This window comes from Festucalex cinctus, chromosome 13, assembly GCF_051991245.1.
Source record: "Festucalex cinctus isolate MCC-2025b chromosome 13, RoL_Fcin_1.0, whole genome shotgun sequence".
In the NCBI taxonomy this organism is placed as follows: Eukaryota; Metazoa; Chordata; class Actinopteri; order Syngnathiformes; family Syngnathidae; genus Festucalex; species Festucalex cinctus.
Genome location: NC_135423.1, coordinates 11,338,926 through 11,363,380, shown reverse-complemented (window position 1 = coordinate 11,363,380; position 24,455 = coordinate 11,338,926). Strand labels below are relative to the sequence as shown.

Genomic DNA, 24,455 nt, shown 5'->3' with positions numbered 1-24,455 from the left:
GTGATATTTCATTCTCTAAGCGGAGCATTACGGCAAAGATAATACATCCACTTGATGTGTCTCCCACCCAGGCCAAATTATATTTACTGCTAAATCACATTCCTCACGGTGCCGCGTTATTAGAAAATTGCATGTTGTGCGTTTGATTAATGTGCCGGCGTATCTAGACACACCAAAAAAAAAAAAAAAGGAAAGGAAACATCCACCCACCCACACTTGCAGGTGAGATGAGTTCTTGCAGATTGCTGTTAGTGTCATCCTGCGGGCTAAGTGTTGTATATTAAAGAGACATCGCTGCGGATTGTCACCCCGGCGCCCCTCCACCTAGCAATGGGCCATCTTTAATTACGGCCCCGACGGAGGAGAATGCATCAGAAAAGGCCTGACAGAGCAGGCAGCGTGTAGATGATTTTAATTTGTGCCCCGCCTCTAGGTGAGCAATGCGGCCGGCCTTGACCCTCCTCTGACTGCACGGATTAATGCTTGGTAATGACTGCTGAGGCTATCATTGCGGCGGGCATCATTAATTATCCTTATTGATTGCCGCTTTCAGAGATAAAGCGTTCTGCTGACTAGAAAATACCCTCCATGAGCAAGGTCAAGGTAAAAAAAAAAAAAAAAAAAAAAAAAAAAAAGTTGGATAATCGCATTGATGTTCACCACACCCACAACAGATAATAAAAATGGCTGCCACCCACTGCACTGATGTCTTAACACAAATGTCATCTCATGTATGACAAGGTAAAGAGTATACAAGCAGTGTAGTATTCACCTTTGCGAATAATAGCATTATGTTAGTGCTGCCTCTAGCGAATATTTTTAGAATTGATTATTCAATCGATTAATCAGATTCATTTTAATTTTGCATTAAAGTATTACAAAAACATTTTCCCCCTGATTACTGTTTATGAACTAGTGATTGGTGTTTATTTAGTAGTTTGTATACATATAGTAATTTAAAAAAGGGGGGACTGATGTTACCGATTCGGTGATTGCTTTTTAAAGTAAAAACAGATGGTTGCAAATGTCCTATTTGCAAAAAAAATATTGACAACAAAGCCTTTTTAATTAAGTGATTAATCAAAATTCTAAGATGCGTTTAATCTGATTAAAAAATGTAATCGTTGACAGCTCTATTTTTGATACAATTTATGTTACAATTTTTTGTATGCTCAAATATGTTTACATTACGTCTGTTTTTAGTAAGTTTAAAGCATGTGGGAGGGCTTAAACTATAAAAATGTATACTGTGTATATTAATATGGTCTATATCACAGATTTCCACCTGTAACGGTAAATGTTAGTTGAAGCTTACTGTATAGAGAAATATGTTTATGCTTCTTCAAAATGTTGCCTGACGTTGAGTTGGTCTATATTTATCGTAAAATTACACACACAGACAATAAAAATTTAAAAAGGAATAATGCCTGTGACGTCAACATCAACTGCCATCAAACTAAGAATGTGAATGATAATCAATAATAAAGTCAAAAATACTAACACAATCTAACATTAATATTTCAACACAGACAGGAAAAAAAAAAAAAAAAAAAAACGATGTAAAATCCAATGCATTCAAATTCCACCTAAAAGTGGGAAGTGCATGTGGATGGCCAGAGTAGATAGCGACATGGGTGACATCGGTGCTCAGTCAGATTAAGTTTCCATCGCTGCCATAATGGAGGGGACGGCAGGAAGTCCGGGTTTTATATTTACACGCCTCTACTGGCCATCCTGGTTCATCCAACCCTACATATGTCCACGAAAGAGTCCTGTGTGGTAATGTAACGTTGCGTCATTTCCCGACAGGTGACGCCTCGTGAGCGCTTGCCGGAGCCTCTCCAATGCCAGACTAAAAAAATAAATAAATAAAGACCAACGCTGCCGACGTGAAGCGAGTGTGACAGAAATGTATTCTCTTTTCAAACGCTGGCTGCAGCGAGGCCGGCGTAGTATAAACTCCGTGTCCTTTCTCGTCTCTGTGATTGGCACGTCTTCATATGCGCTTCTTCCTGAACCTCTCTCATGTCAAACGACAAATATAAGCATATACGTGCATCCAAACGGGAGCGGTAAGAAGGAGAAGTCAGTGAAGAGGAAGCAAATGTGAAGTAACAAGGCCAGATGTATTTTTGTTGACCTGCAAAAGAAAACCATGACAATTAAATTCGAAATGAATTTATATCGTTGGTTGTGGTAGTGTTAGATCCGCCCCAAAGATTCATTTAGTCTCGCTTTCAAAGGGCAATCGACAGTGGCAGACAAAAGGTGAAAGAATAGACCTGCTTTAGTTAGTCGCCGTTTGAAGTGTATCAGAAGGAGCCGTCCAAGGTCTGAAAATTCATTACTGGTCAGGAGCTTTGAAAGACGACTATTGCATGTGTGTGTGTAGCCCATTGTATTCAGAGCGGAATTGCTAAGTAGTTGCCTGAGGCCATGAGAAGGCAGCAATGGCCAGGTACGGCTCGCCATTACTGCAGGGCATCCGAGTCTATCAGACTCTCTTGAGGAAAGATCATACGGACCATACACACACATATAGGTAGCGTGTGTCTGTTTGTGTGCGTCTCTGCAACAAAGAAAAAGACGCCGTGGACGTCTACATGGCGAATCATGGAAGATTTTAAATCTCTCTGCCTGCTGTATGTTACGTATGTAAACATATGAAACACAAGATGGAAAACCAAGAAAGCGTGGGACTGTTTTGTTGTACAACTGGCAACAAATCAATACATGACCACAAGACTGACAGGGCGGCCCAATCGGAGGTACGGCTAGTTTATGCTCGGTTGTCTCTCTTTGTTACCTAATCGCTTCACAATTTGATCAAACATTAGATTTCAGATGGATGTTTTCATCAAGCGGGAATATCCTCGGGTCGCACGGTCACTTTCCTCCAGGACCTCGGAGACAGGCGCGACAGCAAAGACAGTCCCCGGATGCATCAATCACGGAAGACTTGAATGGGAATAGAAAAAAAAAAACGATGTCCTTGTAGGGATGGTTGAAAATAGAAAACTGCTGTATTACATGGAAGAAAAATGGAAGTGATTTACAGGGATGACAAACCAATCACCTTATTTATGCAGTATGTTAGGAACTGTAAGATTGTAGAAAAGGACCAAAAAAACATTACTCTTTTTCTTTCTATTTGGCTTTCACATAGTTAAAGTACACTAATTGCAAAATGTTCATTTCAACACAACGGGGGCATGAAAGTAAAAAATATTGACATTCTTAGGTTTTCATAATGATGAATTTTTCTTATTCCAGTGAAACATTAATCTGTTCCAGCCACTTTCCTTACCTTGTTTGTAATGGTGTGTAGTTAAAAATAAATACAGTAGGCCTATAAAATAGCAATTACGTGAAAACAAACTTTAAAAGAAATATCACTGTGTTCACAAGCAAACAACTGTGCAACATTTTAGCCTAGTGGGATGCGGTGGCCATTTTAGGCTAGCAGTATCCATGGAGAATGTAAATAAATATTTGAAATCACACAGTGAAAGACAGCAAGATAACAGCGGGAAGGTGACTTATGAGTAAAATAAACATGAAACCACAAAGTCTCACTAACAATATCACCAGAAATCTCTCAAATCGTGACCAAAAGACCCTCCTTTAGCCAGCTAGCCAGTCACATCTAAGTATCTAAGTAGTTAGCTCATCCTTTAGCGGACTTATTAGCTTTCCGCAGCCACGTCAAACGGGTCGTGAACCGAAAATGGTGCGTTAACCAAGGTAATTTTTCTAAAAAATTTAGGACGGAATATGAACTGACCGGCTCGTTTGTAAAATAAGGCTCGACTATGACATGTTTTGTACTTGGACAGCATGCGTGTATGCTAGCCTGCATGCAAAACAATCGGAGCGGTGTAGGCGTGCTGTGGTGTCGCAGCATGATGCCCATCTATCTTTCTGACATCCCCTAACCCAATCCCACTGGGGCTAACTGAATTCAATCCACGACATTAGATAAGCACACAGCTCTCCCCTACATGTGTGTAAGTGACTCGGAGCATATCGCACACAGTCGCGCAAACACACACGCATAGAAGACATGCTCCTACAGTGAAGTGTCACAAAGCAGAAATCAAGAAGAAAGGAGGGGGGGCGAAGGGGTTCACAAAGACTGCAAGAGAGGGTAGGAAAAAGGTTTGACGTCCTCGGGGAACCCATCCGCTCTCTACAACACCTCTCGTTCTCCCCTCCTAGCTCTCCACTGATTGTTTGGGCTTCTTGGTGCCCATCGCTCTATGTTTCCATCAAACGCAGCATTTATCTTATCATTGCCTTGACAACTGCCTATTAGTCCAAAAAGAGTCTGCGGGCTCTGTGTTCCCATGGCGATGACACAGTGACATTGCCAGACAGCTCTGAACCCGCCTGCCGAGATAGTGTACACTTGTCCTCCCGCTATCTTCCTCTTTGCAACAGACCCCCTGCATGGATCTCACGGTTCACTGAGAATGAGCTATACACTACAAACAGAGGAGCCTCAAGTTAACATCTTATGAAAGACAAAACTGTTTCCGGGGAAAATTTGGAAAACCAGAGTCTGTTAAACGTGATCGAATACTGTCTGTTCAAATTCCATTTAAATGAATCATTTAAAACGTGTTTTTTTTCTGCCATTAATGTGACCTATAACATTTGCAACTAAATTGAAAAGGCATAGTAAAGAAACAACTTCAGCTGTTCGAGTAGGCTTTCCTGGCATTCAAACTCATGTCAAATCAGAGTCAGCACACACCTGCCACTGTTTAACCATTCACACTCGCAGCCATTTTCACTGAAGCAACTCCTTTCGCTCCTGGCTGTTTTACTGTATTTTGACTGATTTTGCAAAGCCCACAGAATATTGTGTTCTTTTAGTCTAAAAACATGGAACCTGCCAAAAGAAGCAGTTAAAAAAAAATAAAAAAATAAAAAAATAAAAAAAAACAGTAGGGAAACAGCTTGTTTTCAACATGGCCCCGGTTGATCTCTTATAATCTGCTGCCACCTGCTAGCCGTTTTTATTACCATTTTTTAAACCCGTTCACTGCCATTGACAGCCTGCATCAAAGACTTCCGTATGCTCTTGAAAAAACAAAACAAAACAAAACAAACAAACAAACAAAAAAAAGTATAAAAATGTCTTAAAACATTTGGGACACTTAAAACATTTAAAATATAACGTATTTATATGTTTTTGTGAGCAAACTGATTGTACCTAAAATCATTTCAGATGTTCTAGTAAGCTGTTCCTGCCATTTTATTTTGTGTGTGTTTGGTCAATTCTGTACACAGCTACATCAGTTATAAAAAGCTGTGCATACACACTACACACACTATTTTTGTTTTTTATTTTTCAATTGTGTTGTATTCTTTATTATGTTATTTATACGTTATTTGCCACAATAATGCTAGAAATGGGTTTGAAATGGTTGATCTTGGTCTCATTTTGGAACGGGGTGTGTAGACTTTTTATATCTATTGTGCCAATCGAAGAAAGGATGGACATTTGTCAACTATGAGCCAATGGTGAGACACAATTGCCCACCCCACCAATTAACTTATTGTTTCAGTATTGCTTGCAGTTTTGTGTGTATTTATAAGAAGGTTGGCATTCTGTAAGCACAGAGATCTACAATGTGAAACGTGATGGAATTTATATAAACAACAACAGTGCAGTTTACATGTCAAGTCAAGTTTCCAAAAACTTATTTTGTCCATAATTAATTTGATAACGTTATTATTTTTTATGTACAATTAATACCTTTAAAAACAGATTTTTCCACTAGCTGTCAACTGAATATTAAATCACCTGTACTGAGGAAATAGGTAACGTCCAATCACACCGCACCTGTTTTCTGGGTTTGGTCAGCAAACTGAGCCATGATTGGTCGTTATCCACTTCCTCAGCACAGGTGATGTCATCGCCAGTCGACAGCAAGTGGATAAAATTGTTTTTTAAATCTATTAATTGTTCATGAAAAATAATGTTATCACATTAATTATAGGCAAAATATTATCTTCTTACTGTTGAAAAGATACAAATAGTAACGAACACTTGATCATGCAGGTATGTTATTGTAGATGATTCAAGTAGTAAATCAACAGAATAGGTGACGTGACCTGCCACTGTTTGTGCACCCTCATTCATTATGAGGATATAAAGCCCATATGATTAATCTTGTAATCTGATGTTATACTTTGTAAATACAGAGAGAATGAAGACACACATACACACCCAGACAATCATTTAGCCGCTTATCAGCATGTTCTCCTGCGTCTGGTGATTCACTACATGAGCCGCCTCATCCAGAACCAGCAGTAGAGAATCAGGGGTCTCGGAGGGCACCTCATAGGGGCCCCGGCTCTAATAATAGAGCGCAAATCTCAGTCATTACTACTCTGACAGGACAGTGTGTCATCGTTGGCGCACAACTCAAGCCAAGTTGGGGGGCTTCAGTTAACGTGTGCTGTTTATTGAGAGGCAGTTTAAATGAATGGATGTACATTTACTGCTAATCCAGCTAGACTTGCGTCTTCAAAGGATTGGGAAACGCTAAGCGAGAACAAGACAATGACAGCTACAAAAAAATGTTCAAGACTGCTGTGCACCACTGGGACTGACCTTCCATATCCGCCTAAGCAGGAAACCCTCGTTGGTTTCAATGATGGCGAGCCATAATCGCATTTGGGCGCCCATTGATTTTAATTTCATAGTAAATGGCAGGTAACAAACCGCGGGGCCACTGAGCAGAGCAGCCTGTGATAAACCGCTAAAGAAGTTCATCCACTCCACTGAACTACAGCTTGGCAACAGAAAAATCAACACTAATCGGATGAGAGGCAGCAAAACAAATTCTGCTGTTGTGCTTTCAACACGGAACTCCTGGGAGGGGAGGGGGGAGAACAGAGGTGAGAGGAGAGGAACGTGTAAAGGCAGAAAGAGAAGTGCAGATGAAGTAAGAAAATATAAATGGGCAACGGCGGGAAGATGAAAGAAGGAAAAAAAACGAAGGGATGAGATCAAGCGGCTATGCTTGGTTTCCCCTTTTCCTTTTGGATGATGCTTGCGCATAATTGACTAATGAACAACAGGGGAATTGCAGTGGATTTGCAAATTGCTACAAATCACATTCATTACTGATTTTCCAAAACATACCATCCTTTTCCCCAATGATAGAGCTTTGGTTTCTATCTCTATAGCACACATTTATAGGTTTATTCCTTTGAGAATTGTAAGGCAACACATGATGAATGGCTATGAATAATAGCTCCAAATGTAAAATAGGTCCTACATGGGTTTGGACTATTATTTGACCTGTATACGCAAATGCAAGATATGGTCAATCTGTTCTATTTAACGTTTAAGTACAATATATTTGCATTCAATTGTAAAGAACTGTGTAAAATTTAAATTTTATTGGGGGTCAATATTTAACTTACAGTTGTGTTTTTTAACTTCTTTACAGTAGCTTGTAAGCCTACTTTGCTATGTGCAGTATTTACTATATAAAATGGGTACACAAAAAAAAAAAAACAGTATGAACTGGAAAATCGGTTTGAAAAGATGTGAGTACTTTGAATCGAACCGCATTGTTCCACTTTGAAATATATCACGATACGTATCAAATCATCTTTTATTGGAGAATTCTTTTACAGAAACGTGCAATTTTTGTCGTTTGCGGCTGCGGATACAGATACCACATTAATCCATTATTTATACAGCAAAAACTTTAAAATTTAATGAATTGATGGAGTTTAACCGTCTCAAAATCATGTTTAAAGAAAATCATGAAATTTTACCAGTTAACATACAAATTAAATAAATTAAAAAAAAGGGGGGGGGAAAGTGAGTATAGATGAAGAGAAACAGATATTTTCTCCAAAACAAAATATAGAACAAAACTAAAAGAACAATGTATTTCAACTCAAAGTGTCAGCTTATGGAACAATCTGGATTGCAAAACAAAATCATCTCAGTTTATCTGTATCTTTAAAAAAATAACAAAAGCTCAATTACTGGGAAAATACATATAGCACAAGGACATGCTGCTGAATTATTATAATGAAAGCGTCTTGACTGCTCGCTGTCATTTACTTTCTGTTGATTATTTTTTGTTGTTGTTGATGATGATCAGGGGCAGACCACACAAGTTTTACTTCTTTCTGTCCCTTATCATTTATCACACATCAGAAATAAAAATTGAATTGATCTTAGAATCACATTTACAGTACTGAAAGGTTCATTCAAATGTAAATAAAATGACGATAAAAAAAAAAGTAATCAATCATACTCTAGATCGTGGTGCACTATCTGGAGTGTATTATTTTTGAAGTAGTACTTGGTATTAAAAGCTAGCAAAACACTTGGATAAAGTATTGTATGCAAAAGTCATTGTTAGGGCATTAAAAAAGTACTGTGAGTGCAGTCAAAATTATTTAAACATTCATCTATTTAGCATATATATTTTAATGAATTGTTTTATGCTGAGCTCCGCAGAATTTGTGAGTAAAGTAGGCTAAAAATGAAGTACTGGATTTTCTTTATGCTTGCAAAAATGTCACAGATAAAATATATTGGTTGCACCAAATATCTTGTGTTTTGTATTTTGGTTTTGCTAGGCTACTTTTTGGTTAATTAAAAGTAATTATTCAATGGTCTTCCTAATCCTGGAAGACTAATACATAAGGTATAAAAAAGTAACTTGTTTTACTTTCAGTTGCCTCCATCCCATGTCTCTCCTCAGTAAAAATGCCAGATCAACAGAAACGTCACATCCAGGATAAGCGCTTACTTTTTTTGCTATAATTGAAGTGCCTTCCTACCTTAGCGTCTGACAGCCCCTTTTGACAAGTGATGCGCTTTCTGAAAGCGAATCCGCTTTCTTGGGCTCTGAGTGCGATAGACAGCAGAGATCAGTGAGGGTCAAACTGAATGCTGGTCTCCGCGCCGACTTACTGCTGCCTCTTGCCATCGCCCGGCACGTCATTCATTTTTATCATTAATCGAGTCTTCTTCCCCGAGCTGATATGTTCTTTGTGTGTTCTTGGCTTCAACTGCAGCCAACTGCTGCTTTACTAGAAGAGATTAGTGACAGTCCACCACGTACTGGAAATAAGAGCAGACCTCGTCGTCAGCAGCAAAATGACAGCTATGGACTTTTGGTGACATGTTTAAGGCCACAGTGATGGCTATAATTACATTAAAAATGCATCATATTACAGTATATACGCCGTGGGATGACATCATTAGAGCTTAAAGCATCTGGTAAAAAATGGCCTAAATCTGGGGTGTCCAAACATTTTCCTTTCAGGATTGCATACAGAAAAATAAAAGGGTGGAAGAGCTACTTTGACATTGCCTGACTTTATTAAACATGCCGAGACTTGTCATAATTATTTTAGCACACCTGGTAAAGATTCCTCATAATTTGAGAGATAGAAAGTGGAGCAAAATTTTGCTTTTGAAACTTTTTTTTATTCATGAAGAGAGATGTTGCTACTATTTTAGTTGTAAATAGTTTAATAGCCTAATAAGTCAGATTCATTACTAGTACTCTACGAAGATAATTGTTGAACCAATTTAAGATTAAACAAAATTGTTGACAAACGTAACAAAAGTGAGTGAATTAAATTCATCCAAAGTGATATATTAAGTTAACTAAATTAATCCAAATTGAATATATTACGTTTAATTAATGATGAGTTCATTAAACTGAATTCAAAGTGATATATCAAGTTAATTAAATTAATACAAAGTAAATATACTAAATGTAATTAATTTTGAGTTCATTAAACTTAATATGTTCACTTTGGATTATTCAAAGATATTTTTTGACACATGCTGATGGCCTCATGAAAATGGAACACAAATGGACCCTGGGCCGTAGTTTGGACATCCCTGGGTTTTAATCCATTAACCAGTTCTTATAGTAAGTTGTAGTTATAGTAGTGTCTTACTGAACTGTATGATGTGGATTTAACCAATCAACCAATCTAGCATTTGTAAATTATACCAACTAATTATTTTACGGGAGTCCAACAAATAACCAAAGATATAGTTCATCATCGTTATCCTAGTTTTCATTTTGCACTCCAATTACTTGAGAGATCAGAAAGAAGATGTCAAGTGCTTTTACTACATCAAATATGATGCTGGTACGTTTGTATCTGTGAATGTGTTGGTGTACATTTTGTGGTTTCTCTCTCTCTTCCTATTGTTGAACATCACTAAATCACCAGCCGGTGAGCGAAACCTTCAATTGCTTCTTTGACCACGACACAACAACCAGTCATCACCACTGAAACCCACACACACATCTAGACAGAATGAAAATACAAATCAAGTCCTGGAAATGTTCCTAAATTTTACTCCCGCTGCCACTTTCCCACTCCAATTGTGTGTGGGTGAGATTACGAAGAACAGATTTCCCAAACAGGAAATGAAAGGGCTTGTTAGCAGAGGAAAGCAAGTCAGGGAAAGCCAGAGATCAGAGACAACAGCCCGGTTTGCATGAACCATAAACCCACCCAGCTAGCTAGCCAGCATTGGTCTGCATAAACCCACACACAGGTCACATGTCTGCTTGCCTTCATTAGTGTTTACTGGCAGTTTCAAGCTTGAACAATATTGGACAGAGTGGAGGATTGTTCCACGTCAAACCAATTTAGGCGTTCTTGGTAAGGGTTTGTCGGCGAGGCTAAAAAGATGCTGGCACGGAGGGGAGAGGTGTTACCGCATTTAAATGAAGATGAGAACGAGGCCTGAGAAGTCACGCTCCACAAATCATGACATTTGTTTTTAGTGGACAGTTGATGAGACGGGCTTTGAGTCATGCTAGTAAACATTCTGCTCCAGCAGGGAAATACAAGTAGGCTACCCGCAAGAAATCCAAAGTAAAGTGGCAAATCGGGGGGAACTTTTCATTGCAGTGCCACCTCCCTTGTGCTTTACCGTTGACAGTGAAATATGGTTTGTCAGTGTATTTTCTTTGGGTGGTGTACCGTAGCCATGTGTAACTCAACTAAGATATATTGCATTTTGATCAAATGCTTGAAAAGTGGCACGAGTGATCTGTGCTTATTTGAACTGGAATGCCGAATACACAAATCAGATGGGGCGTTGTAATGAGACAGACATTCACAACCACACTTCTGCACATTTCCCTCTGCCCATGAATAGTTGCTGGGCTGATGCTCGAAGCGCTTCACCTCATCCAAGGTTAAGCATCAACTGTTCTGTTCCACTCAGCTGCGTAACTATAACAATTTAATGGCCTGCTATTAGACGGCCATCACACTGAAAGCATCATGTTCACACCACAACCGCTGCCCGAATCCCACACGCAGAATGTTAGTTGTACAGCTTTAGGCCCTAAACCTGCTGATTTGATACTGTAACTCACAAACCGGCAAAGAGACCATTTCTGTACCTTTTTGTTTAAATTTTAAAGGGACATTAATGTGACAAATCATCTTTTTGGAGCCGTGTTAAAATGCTAATTGCGCACCAAAAACATGACCAAAGTGGTGTTTTCCTCCATTCACCCCACTATGAGAAATTCTCGGTCATTCTGCTCTCCAAGCACCAGCCCCTCCCAACCTGAGAAAACAAGTGGGTGCTCACTTTGTGACATCATTAGGTGCGGACCCACCCCCGCACTGCATTTGCGTACTACGCACACCCACTTTCTTTGAGACCTCCATGGGATAGTGACAAAAGTAGCCTTTATCAGTCAACATTCTGTCCAAATGAATTCAGGAAAATGCCTTAAACTGTAAAAATGGGGAGTGATATTGACTTGGACAACTAAATGCACTTCAAACTGTCCACAGTTCTTGTGAAGTAAGAAAGAAAAAAAAATGATTGTGTATATGCACTTTTTTGGCTGCTCTTTGTGGCATGCAATGTTGAAATTTTTCCTTCATAAGTTTATTATCAGAAACTAATCACCAATTGGGGGTTGGGTGGTTGATGACGGACATTCCCAATGAGGACAAATAAAATAGTATAATTATTTCAAGGCTTTTCTCTATTTACTCAATTGATTCATGAAAAAAAAATGTTTTTCCTGTTACTATATTTTGCTGGCATAGATAGATGAACGCAGAAATATTTGTAATTAACTCATTTTCTACCAAAAGCGTATAGAAACGTTATATTTTAAATACAGCTATGGTCCCAAAAACGTATTTATACATTTTTATTTATTTATTTTGTTTTTTTTTTATGCTAGAGCATGCAGCTTCTAACCTGACGAGTTTGCTTCATGCAATGGTAGTTATTACAAAAAATGGCCAGCAGGTGGCAGCAGAGTGTGGCAGTGCCATTTTCTAACAAGCACTTTTCCTCAAGTGTTTTCAACAGATTTGTGAATAATGATGAAACTTATCATGCTAATTGCTGCAAAATGGAAACAGTTACAAATATACTTTTTATTCCTGATGAAAGAGACTCTAAACTTTCTTTTGATAGGTTCCATGTTTTTATAGCAATAGAACACAATATTCTATGGGACTTGCAAAATGGGCCAAAATCCAGAACAACGGCCGGGAGCGAAGGGGGTTGCTTCAGTGAAAATGGCTGGGAGTGAATGAGTTAATAAGTCTTTTTGTAATAAATAATAATGTTCTGAAAAATTAAATAAAATCCCCAATGATCTTGAGAATCCCTGCTCTAACGTGTAGACGCAGTACGTCAACTTACTGACATGTGACAAAGCTACAGTGGTTGGTTTATTTGGATGCATTTAACCTGAGCCCCAGTTTTGGCCACAACAGCAAAACCCCAAAGCAAAGCAAGTCACTTGTGATTTATTTCATATTTCCATTTGATTGGGGACTGTTGTGGGGCAATCAGGCACTCTGCGCTGCGGTGCGGCTGAGCTGTTTACATAGCACCGCTGGAGACATGTTGACATTGAGGAGGGCTGAGATGAATGGCGGAGCCGCTCTCAAGGTCTGGACAGTATTTAGATCTTATTGCCCGTTGTTGGGAATGACAAGTCAACACCGGGAATAAAATGAGCGAGGGCTGGTGGGGGCGGGTGGTGCGGGGGCTCGGTTTCACAGAATGGGCATAAAAGAAAGAGGAAATTAGATTGAACTGGAACAAAGAGGAGAGCAAGTGGGGAGTGTTGGGGTTTATTTTGCTGTGAGGTTTGCTGTTATTCTGACTCTTTGCTTGTAGTAAGGTTGACCAAAGGATTCATATAAAGTTTAACTGAAAGGCATTATATATGTCTCAGGTAAAATTATTAGGATTAATTGATTCTTCAAAGTTATGAGGTTTGATTGTTGATGAATTGTATCTTGAAGCACTATAACCAGCAGGGATAGTGTTGAATCCATGTCATTGAGGTCCAATCATGATGTCACCAATGGGAAATACAGTATAAAGTTAAAATACATTCATAATGCACTGATCAGAAATTTGAATGTCCACCACTTGTAACCAGTTTCACAAATTCACAGCAGCTGAAGGAGCAGGTTATGTTAACACCGTGTTTCCGGCGGCCGCGGTGCAAATTAGAAAGCAGTCGGCCGTAGCGTGCACCAAACTAAACGTGACAGTGCCTAATAGGGTGGAACACAACTTGGATGGTTAGTGGTACGTATTGAATCGTATTTTACTTATCAGGAGCAAATGGCATGTATGCAGTACTGACAAGTTCATTCAAATGCATGTAAAATGACAACAACAAAAAAGTAATTACATCACAACCTCTTGAACTTGAATTTTTTTTTTAGTATTTTTAAAAATTTTAAATATTTTTAAAATTTGGATGTTGTCAGGGTTACCTGTTTGACATCTATTAAACACCACACAAAAAGGAGAGAAGACACACAGTTCAGTGCTCGCGAGGAGAGAGGAGAGGAACTGACTGACACAATTCACTCCTGCACTCTCTGAAGATTCCTCTCCTCACCCTCTCTATTTATTTGGTTTTCCACACCCTTAGTTACATGGGTGTTCCAACCCTAAAAATGCAAATGCAAGGCATAGTTGGAACACAGTGTACTTGTTTGTCTATGTGTTGTGCATGTTGCCCTTTTAGTTAACATGAATTTCGGCTCCAACCATTGCCAATTATACTGTGATAGAGTGTAAGAAAACACAACTCAAATACAGTATGGAGAAAAAAATTGCGAAAATCCTACGGCGTACCAAATTTTGAGGCGCGGCGGCCGCTTGGAGCATAGTGTAATCACGTAACCTAAGGAAGACCCATTTGGAAGAGTTTATGGCTGTAACATACAATCTGATAGATAGTTGGAGTACATTCATCCTGAAAACATACCAGATAACAAAATGGAGCTACATTTAACAACATGCTCTCAAAAATTACATTCCCGATAAAGAACATGCGGATGGCGCTGTACACAAGCATCTCCCATCATATCCAGACTAAACCCCAGCGGGATACGTCAACAGCGCCTGTGGGTCCTTCAGCTTTTTGAACTTCCTCGTCGGTGTTCAACCGTTCACATCGAGTTGCATGAAAAACCTGAAAAGTTTGGAGAGCCTAATCAATTTACCAAAAGGTTGTTGTTGTTGTTTTTTTGTTTTTTTTGTTTGACTGCCGAGCAAGAGTCAAATCTTTGAAAAGCAGAGGCTGACATCTTTGGGAAAAAAAGACATGCACTGAACCCACGCCTTTGTGTTCTTTTGGTCTTTGTTTGTAGAAGGTTCATACATGGAGGAGGAGGTAGTTGGCACAGTGCACCAACCTCAAGTAGCCTACACACACTCGAACGCACACTCATTTGTTCTGTCTTTAAAAGCAATGTATAACGCCGTTAGATTATTATTTTAAGTCGAGCTCCTGATTTCAATGCCAAATGTCAAATCGGATGCAGATGACTAGGAGGGTTCTTTATGCTAATACGACGATTAATATTCTGATGATATGTCTACATGAAGCCTGAGTGTGTTTTAATATCCCCGAGAAGGTGTGTGTCTGCGTGTATGCGCGAGAGATGATGATGGTGGTGGTGTCGTACCCACGGGCGAGCCGACGCACCAGCTAGCCTGTGTCAGCTCGACGGGAGCGCCTTGCTGTTTTACCGCAGGAAGTAACACAAAAGAGCAGCAGGAATGTTTATGAACACCTCCAATCCCCGAGGACCCGCGGGGCTGACCTGATTATCGCCGGTCTGTAATTCAACAGTCGGCAAGGTGCTGTTAGGCCTAAAGGGGTCTGAAGGAGTGTGTGTGCATGTGTATCCCGTCACTGATAGGTATCATTAGACATCATTAGAGGGTTGGATGGAGTCTCGAGCTACTCTATTTTTTTTTTTTTTTTTGCATGGAAGGCTGTTTCTGTCAGACTCGCTCCGGGAAGATCACTCACAGCGTAGCCCTGAAGCGACGCACGCACACATTGAAAACACACAAAACAAGACGCACGCACGGTGAAAAGCGGGTATTTATCAGTCAAGCTTGTTTTGTTATTGCAGGCATTCTTTTGACATGAGCTCTGACTGTGGCCTTTGTAAAGGAGGAAATCAAATAACAGGGCCGAGAGGAGCGGCGCTGCCATCCCCTCCAGCATATACAAACAGAAATAAACCAGCGCGGTCTATGTCTAACAATAGGAAAACAACTTTTACTTCAAGGCTATTGCAAAGTTTCAGCAGTCATGCTAAAAGGCATGTATGTATCTCCCTGCTTAGCCATTCTGAGACACTCATTTCCCTAGACAGCGATTTGTTTAGTTATATTTAGCATCACAGTCAGGATGTGTCATGAGTGATTTGGTTGATCAGCTGTGGATTCGTGGAACTGATCAGGGAATGTAGCATTTGAGCTAGTTCAGCATTTTTTTTATTTATTTTTTTTTAAGTATGAAGCGGCAGTGAGGACCTGGCCCCCAATCATCCTGGTGACCTACACTGTGTAGTAGCCACCCAACATCTCAATCCATCATTGAACAGAGCATATCAATGAACACGCCGGTGAAGAGTGGAAGTCAAAGCATAGCTGAGTGCTGCCATCTTCTGGCCGGCTGCCATACAGGAAGGAGAAACAATTGTATTGAAACGACTGTAAAGTGATTAAATAATCAATCAGGGGTTTGGCGAGGTCTCGTAGTTTTGCCTGAATGTTACTTAATCAGACGGTTTGGACAATTCTATACTTTTTGGGAACAATGCAGATGGCCATTTTCTGTCCCAGCATGACTCTGCAGCAGTATACAAAGCCAGCATGCATATGATTAGCTTCTCAGATCTAGAGTTCCGACTTCAAAATCCATAATTTTTTTGAATTAACTACAGTACAAACACTTCCTGTTTGAGTACTCGTCAGTAGGAATGCCATTGTCTTGCAATTGTGATGAAAATGTTTTATATTGATCAAATATTTTTCAAAAACACCCAAGGGCCGAAGCATTAACTGTTGTCAACTGTGTTTGCCTTAAATTATCTCCATATTTGGCTACTCCATTAAACAAAAATTTGTATGTCAGCTTGGTAATGTGCCACTAGTATAATATTATGGGAACATTTTTAGGAACTATATTTAACGGAGCCTGGATTCGATGGACAGAAGAAAAAAACAAACAGAAAAATGCTCTTTCTAATGCAGGTGTTGAGGTCTGTTAGTTCCACCACAGGTCCAGTAGATGGCGCTTTGGTGAGCCATCAACAGATAGATACTGATGAAATACTGGTCACATTTTTTCGGGTTGCGCTGCTCCGACTTGTCATAAACACATTTACAGTAGCCTACAATGGAGCTAAAACACACGTCAATGTGGCGGCCATGTTGGCAGCAGCGATGTTTCTATCAAAAGTTTAATAAAAGCTTGGACATTGGCATCGCTTTAAGCGCACAGCTCAAAGGAGTGTGTTTGTGTCCTATTTATATCTACTGTATAGCTGGGGGGTTTTTTCGTTTTTTTTTTTGTTGTATTTTTTTTACTCAGGCGCTAGTCGAGCATCTATCTCTCGACTATGCTATTTTTAGTATAGAGCACAGTTTATGTTCAGATGTACGGTATTATCCTTCCCCTAAGCACCAACAGGGTAAATTTTCAACCTTTTTATTAAATTAATATTTACTAACAATAATTTTGTACTGTACTGGGCACTTTAGGCGACAAAAAAAAAAAACGTAAAAAAAAAAAAGAATTATACTGTATTAGGTGATTTAAGGCCACAAAAAAAAAAAAGTTGGATGTAACGGACCCCTGCCCCAATCAAACTATCTGGTTATAACATAATTACAGTAAACAAAGTTCTTCTCTTTTCTCCTCAGGTACGAGACCAACTGTAAAAAAATAAAAATAAATAAATAAAAAAAATCTCATGGCTACCTCACACTCACCCCGCCACACTCGTCAAGCTAATACGTGGTGACGCATAGTGAGTTATTGCACTGACTACCAGGCCGCTGGTTCTTCTCACAGCTGCGGTTTGATCTTTTATTTACAGCTCTTTTTGCTCTGTATTTCAAGACAATTTTCCTATCTCTTTGCCGTCAACACACTACAAAGAAAGGCCAATGTCTTTGGGGCAGCGGTGTGCAGAGTCGAAGAAAACGGCTGAGGTGCTTAAGAAACACAAAAAAATGGCACAGTTGACGACTTTGGACTCTGCATTGGCTTGGTAGAAGGAACCGAGCGGTAAGGAGGGCGTGTTAGCTTGAAAGTGTACACGCAAAGTAGCCAACAGACGAAAACATGCTGTAGACACAAAGACGAAACATTACATAGTCGATGCGGGGGACAAACCGTTTGACTTCAAGTGCAGTTGCACATTATTCACTCAAGTGGTTGTCTGCATCAGGGAAATAGAACCTCAAACTATTATTCCGCCATTAGTTTTCTGCGGGTCACGATTTTGGCATAATGCAATAGCATTCATCTCTTTCATTCATTTGAGGTCTTTGAGAGCGGCACGCAATTTAATTACCCATTCTCCTTCCCTGAATGTGGGAGCGGGAGCGAGCGTCTCGCCCTCCTCCCGCCGCTCGCTCACTTCTCGTAAAGGATCGAGGGTGCCGAAACAATGATGGATAGAGTCTGAAAAGTGCATTATTTCTGATGCATTTTTGATTATTTCTTCCCTTTCCCTTTTTTTTTCCACACAGGTAATGCAATAAGCCTGATACGCCCTGAGTTCTGTCAGAGACATGCTATTGCAACAGCTCAGGGATCGCTTCCTATCGGTGGGGAAGTCATTGTTTCTGAAACAAGGAGTCTTCTGTTTTATTTTTCATTTACTTAGTCTTCTTTTTCTTTTTTTCCCCCATTTTTGCCCGTGTCTTTTCTCACAGCCTTTGAGACTCGGTCCGCCTATCTTTTCTCCAGCTCGGAGACATTCTCATTTGGACCGGTGCCTCGGATGCCCCAACAGATAGTTCCTCATTGAAGCAATTTCAAGGACCTCTTCAAAGGGAATGAATCAATAGTGCTCAAATGTGGGGGTTAAAGCAGAGGTTATGCTGATATTGTTCAACTGCAGACACTCCCTTAGCCCCTTAATACCAGGCAAAGCCCATAACCTTGCGTTTTGGTTAATAGAATTCAATCTGTAAAAAAAAAAAAAAAAAAATGTGGATCGATTTCTCCAAATATAACCCAAAACAAACGACTATATACTCTAAAACAAAGCAGACGATAATCCTGCAGGGCTAATCCTCTCATGACGGAACTTCCGACAATCAAACAATGCAAATGTTTTCATCGTCTATAAAACACAGAAGCTGCCAACAAGAATTGATCCCTAAGCCCCACAAGCTTTTTTGCAACCCAACCAACAGTGGGGAGTTCCTTTGTTTCGTGATACAAACGTGCATGTTTTGTTGCTTGACTTTATCAGAGATTTATGCAGGATGGGCGCATTCACAAATTCAAATTACTTCATTTAAATCCAACACATTCCCATTATGGGCATTTCTTTTTTTGAAGAATGAAATACAAATTTTGAATTGAATCTATCTGTATCATAACATTGTGTCATTGATTTATTGAGATGCCAACAGCAAAGCCTCAATTTGATCTGTTACAGCAATATGCAGCTACTGTTATGCTATCATGCCTGTCAATACAAAGTCTAACACCAAAAGCTCTTTTGGCACACTTGACTACCTCCCATACTGTGACTGTACCATATGTCCTGCACCTTACCGACCCCTTTTTTTGACAAATCGGTGTTCGGCGCTACTTTGCTTTGATTTGGGCAGGAGCTCTACACACACACAGAGCTGCGCCGCACCACTGGGTCATGGGCGCAGGTGAAGCAGTCCAGGTGAGCTTGGCAGGAGAACGCAGACTGCTGCTGGCTGTCTTTAGGGGTGCGAGACTCAGATGGGCTCTGAAGCTCCGACTTGGCATCCCGCTTCACACGCAAACATCGTAACACCAGGTGAGGCAGGAATGTACACTACACAGCATTGGCCAGGCTCCATCGAGCGTGTGCATTTGCCACAGTCCTTTTTTGAACATACAACGAAACTGCCTGATCCTTCATTGTTTTATTAGTGCGTGTTAAGCATTGTTGCCGAGGGAAGCAACACACGACAACTAACAGAACTATTAGGGAAAGGGTGATTTTTATTTTTATTTTATTTTATTTATTTTTTTACGGCGGCTGCTCATGCATTAAATTAATTGCCACAGATTAAAACATTTTTTTATGCTATAAATTATAGTTTTGTAAACATAAAATGCAGTTTAGTTTTTTTTTAAACGCTTTTTTGTTTGTATTTATTGTTTTTGAATTTCAGGGTTTTTTTTTGTTACTACTGGAAGTTGGTCAAAAGTTTTGAAAATATTTTTGCAATGTATTTTTCCATAACTACACAATTTTACCAAATTGTTACAATTTAAGTCATTTTTTCAAAATTTTCAGGAACACACAAAAAATATATATATATTAAAAAAAAATAAAATGTATTTTTTTTGCAAATTAAAATAACATTTGAACATGATTACAGTTACGTTAATGTTGCGCAACAGTACAGTATATGAATATGATAACAATTTGGGGTATGACTTCAAGAGTAAACTCACGATTAATTGCACATTTTATATCCGCTTTAAATGTAGGGTGATTTTTATTTCCATCCATCCATTTTCTTGACCGCTTATTCCTCACAAGGGTCGCGGGGGCTGCTGGCGCCTATCTCAGCTGGCTCTGGGCAGTAGGCAGGGGACACCCTGGACTGGTTGCCAGCCAATCGCAGGGCACACAGAGACGAACAACCATCCACACTCACACGCACACCTAGGGACAATTCGGAGCGCCCAATTAACCTGCCATGCATGTCTTTGGAATGTGGGAGGAGACCGGAGTACCCGGAGAAGACCCACGCGGGCACGGGGAGAACATGCAAACTCCACCCAGGAAGGTCCGAGCCTGGACTCGAACCGGAGACCTCAGAACTGGGAAGCCGACGTGCTAACCACTCGACTACCGTGCCGCCCTGATTTTTATTTTATTTATTTTATTTTTTTTAACTACACAATTTTACCAAATTGTTACAATTTAAGTCATTTTTTCAAAATTTTCAGGAACACACAAAAAATATATATATATTAAAAAAAAATAATAAAATGTATTTTTTTTGCAAATTAAAATAACATTTGAACATGATTACAGTTACGTTAATGTTGCGCAACAGTACAGTACATGAATATGATAACAATTTGGGGTATGACTTCAAGAGTAAACTCACGATTAATTGCACATTTTATATCCGCTTTAAATGTACAATAAAATAAGTTTTCCTACTCTTGTTAAAATAAGTGGAAAAAAAGTTAAACAAATAGAAATTTGTCTGCATCTTTTAGTCATTGAGACAGTATTTTCCTAATCATAAAATCGAGTTAAAATTAAAAAGATACATTACTGTAAAAAACAAATGTGACATTGATTTGTGCCGAGGTCATTTTGTGTTTACTCCACATTGGCAGCTCTGCGCTTCCGTACTTTCCTACCAATTTGAGAGGGAAAAAAAAACAACAACAATCAAGATTTTGAATCCTTATGTCGTCAAACAAGTACAAAAGTTCTCCCCCACAGACACACACACCGTCAGCAGATGATTAGCAGGCCGGAGGTCTCCTGGCACGGCCTTCTCTGGTGACATTTTGTCAGTGGGTGAGTGTGGCAACGTGGCCGCGCTGATGTGATTGGCTTTGTGCTTTGCTGTCGCGGTGACCCGCGGAAGATTGATGGAGGGGCGGGGCTGGGGTGCATGTGGGTGGGTTGCACCTCGGTGGATGTGTGGAGGCATTTTGGAGAGGGGACAGGCTTAAAAGGTCAAAGCTCTGAGCTGCAGCCTCTGGTATTGACTTTACAGAGATGCACTCTGATGAGAGTTGAACACCTGCGATGATCCCGCAGCTTTGTGGGTGTGTAAGCATCAAAATGCTGCTCAGTGGGCTTTGGCTTGATTGCAATACTTGAGAGAAAGAAATTGCCTCTGGGGTCGAGAGAGGGAAACATTATTTCCGCTTAGTCGTAACTATTTCAATGACAGGATGTATTTCATGTTTCAACTTGCCACGTCTTTATTTGGAATTGGAACTCGTCACGGCATCACGACTTGCGTCATTTTGACAGATTATGTAGATTCAGATTCAATTCTCGGTTGTAGTAGTAGTCGATTGTTGTCATTTGTGAATCTTTAAAAAGCTTGCAGCATTTAATATTGATCACAGGGCAGCTGTCGCTCGATCTAACGGTGCTGTCATGGAGGAACGAAGTGAATTGGTCGGTTTAGCTTCCATGATGGAACTTAACATCGAAAATGCTTCAAATGAATGAATGTAAAAAGAAAAGATTATTATACAGGTTGTTCCAAAGCTTTTGCATTTATTTCCTGAAAAATATGGATGATTATTTCCATAAACTTTCTGCTGCATTTTAATGCTGGTCTGTGTCATGTTCGCACTTGAACTAAAGTGACCCAAAACTGAGATTACCTCTACAAGTGATTGATCAGTCTGCTTGTTTGTGTGGACCAGGACTCAAATTTTAGTGTTCACACTTCAGAATTTCTTATGGTAAATGAGAACTGTGCAAGTAATCGAAATTCAATTACAATTTCAATTACTACACTCCGCAATTACAAAATCGGCATAATTGTAAAAAAAAAAAAAACACACAAAAAAAACAACTATTAACACTATTTTTTGCATTGTTAAAATGTATACATTTGCATTTTTTACAATTTAAAATAACTAATTTAATAAATTTTGTTTCATCCAAACGGAACTTGCATAATAGTGTTTCAAAGAATATTATGTCTTAATATTTATTTTATTTATTTTTTTATTGCACCAAAAAATAAATGATCGTCTTACTGCACAGCGCACACAACTTCGTTTCTGCCAACATAAATAAATGAATAAATAAATACATGTATATTATTATTATTATTATTATTATTAATTTATTTATTGATTTGTACCAAAAAAATAAATGATTGTCCTACTGCACAGTGCAATGCTGCACTCCAACTTCATGTTTCTGCCAACATAAATAAATATTTATTATTATGAATATATATTATTAGAAATTATGTTTGGTCCAAAAGGAGCTTATATAATTATAGTGTTTCTATTTTTTATTGGTCTTAATATTTTTAAATGCTGAAAACTTGTCTTGTTTTGTACCAAAAAATAATCGTGATTATTATTTTTTTCCATAATCGAGCAACCCTATGATAAACAACCCTTCATTTATATAGCGCTTTTCCACCTTGCAAGGCCCTCAAAGTGCTTTACATTAGAGATGATGCAGCATCAGGAGCAACTGGGGGTTCAGTATCGTGCTCAAGGATACGTCGATGTGGTCACAATGGCGTGGGATCGAACCCACAACCTCTCACTCTACCACTGAGCCATGCCACTCCAATATAACCAAATCAAAACTGTCAGACATGAACACACCCACAAATTATTTAGCTCCTTTGTAAACTATTTATAATTTTCCTTCTCATATAAGTCTGCATCTTTTGTTCTTCCCTCACATTTCTCATCTTCCTTCTCATCCTACTTTCCATCCTTCTCTCAGCACCGGCCAATGTGTTTTCTCCAGGACGTTTCCCATCATTGTTCTTCAGTTCACAGCACTTCTGCCTTTATGTTTCCTGCCCCGTCTCAGTCTGTGCCCGGCTCCATTCGTCTTACTGCCACCTGGCAGCGCTGGCTGCCTCTCAGCGTTTCCTCGTCTGATGCCGCTCTGCGGGCTCAGGATCTCTCACTCGGGGCGGGCCCCAAGCCCGGGGAACCTGCCGGGCTAATTAAAGGAAAACAAACGGCGCGCATTCCAGACGCTTACCGTGCAAAAACACTGCTTATTAGGACGAAAAGTCAAACTTCATGATTCATTAAGAAGAGGAAATGTGAGCAGACAGATCAGCGTGGAGAGATGAAGCCAAGGAGGAAATGGAGAAGTGTGTGGGAAGGGATTATTTCAATTGTTGAAAGTGTGGCACTAGAACTGATATAAATAACAGAGGTAATTTTTGCATCATGTGCTGACTTGTTTTAGTATCATGATTATGTATCTATTCAGTGGATATGTGTAGTCTACACAAAACAGCCCTTTAAAAGCAACCTTTTGGTGAGGAAAAACACCAAAGTAAATCATTTAAAAACTTTTTCCACCATTAATGTGAAAAGCTTTTAGAGCGGGAAAGTAAAAATAGACAACTGGTTTCTCAAGTGTGAACATCCGTGGATAATTGGGGATGTGATTGAGTTCAGAATCAACCAATCTGGGAAGTCAGCACACACCTGCCACCATTTAACTCATTGACTGCCATTGACGGAAAAAGACGTCAAATAATGCATTTTTGCTGGGCTGGCAGTGAATGTGTTAAACACAATGTGCCAATATATTTTGTGATTATATTGCAGCCTCCTTTTTTCATTTTTTTTTTTAAGGCAATGTTGCTTAAAAATCCATCAATTTTGGTTACATCTCATCTTAAGTCATTGACTGCCATTGACGGAAAAAAAAGACGTCAAATAATGCATTTTTGCTGGGCTGGCAGTAAATGTGTTAAAGGGCCTCCGACTAACCCAATTAAAATTTGGCTGTTCTAGCAAGCCTTTTCCTGTCTTTTTTTGGGAGTCACATTTTACAGCACAAACATGGCCGACAGAGAGCTTCCACACAACATCAGGGGAATCTAATCGTTCCAAGGTATCACTCAGGGAAGAATTTCCAAGGCACCATGGAAAACAGTCAAAACCGTAATCATTAAATGGAGGAAATATGGCACAAGAATGACTTTACCAAGAACTGCACGTCCCTACAAAATCAATGACATGACAAGAACTGGTCAAAGAGGCTGACAGCATTCAGTGCCATTGACGGCTATAGACGTCAAAAATCCATTTGAACTGGGCTGGCAGTAAATGAGTTAAAGTTGAGGCAGGAATTTCTGGCAAGGACTGGCTTTTTGGTACATGCAACAATCTCCTTTTGTGTGC

At 39.5% G+C, this 24,455-nt stretch overlaps 1 long non-coding RNA gene across 2 annotated transcripts in view; it reads right to left on the bottom strand.

Annotated features, from left to right (window-relative positions):
• Nucleotides 1-2,799: 2,799 nt before the first annotated feature.
• The window catches only part of LOC144032788 (uncharacterized), a 29,525-nt gene continuing 7,869 nt past the window's right edge, over nucleotides 2,800-24,455 (bottom strand). Inside the window, exon 4 of one of the 2 annotated variants that reach the window (XR_013287792.1) lies at nucleotides 2,800-2,958. This is a non-coding gene — a long non-coding RNA (uncharacterized LOC144032788). Of the gene's footprint in view, nucleotides 2,959-14,046; nucleotides 14,508-24,455 lie in introns of those variants that run through there. The other variant, XR_013287791.1, reaches the window with a different exon arrangement.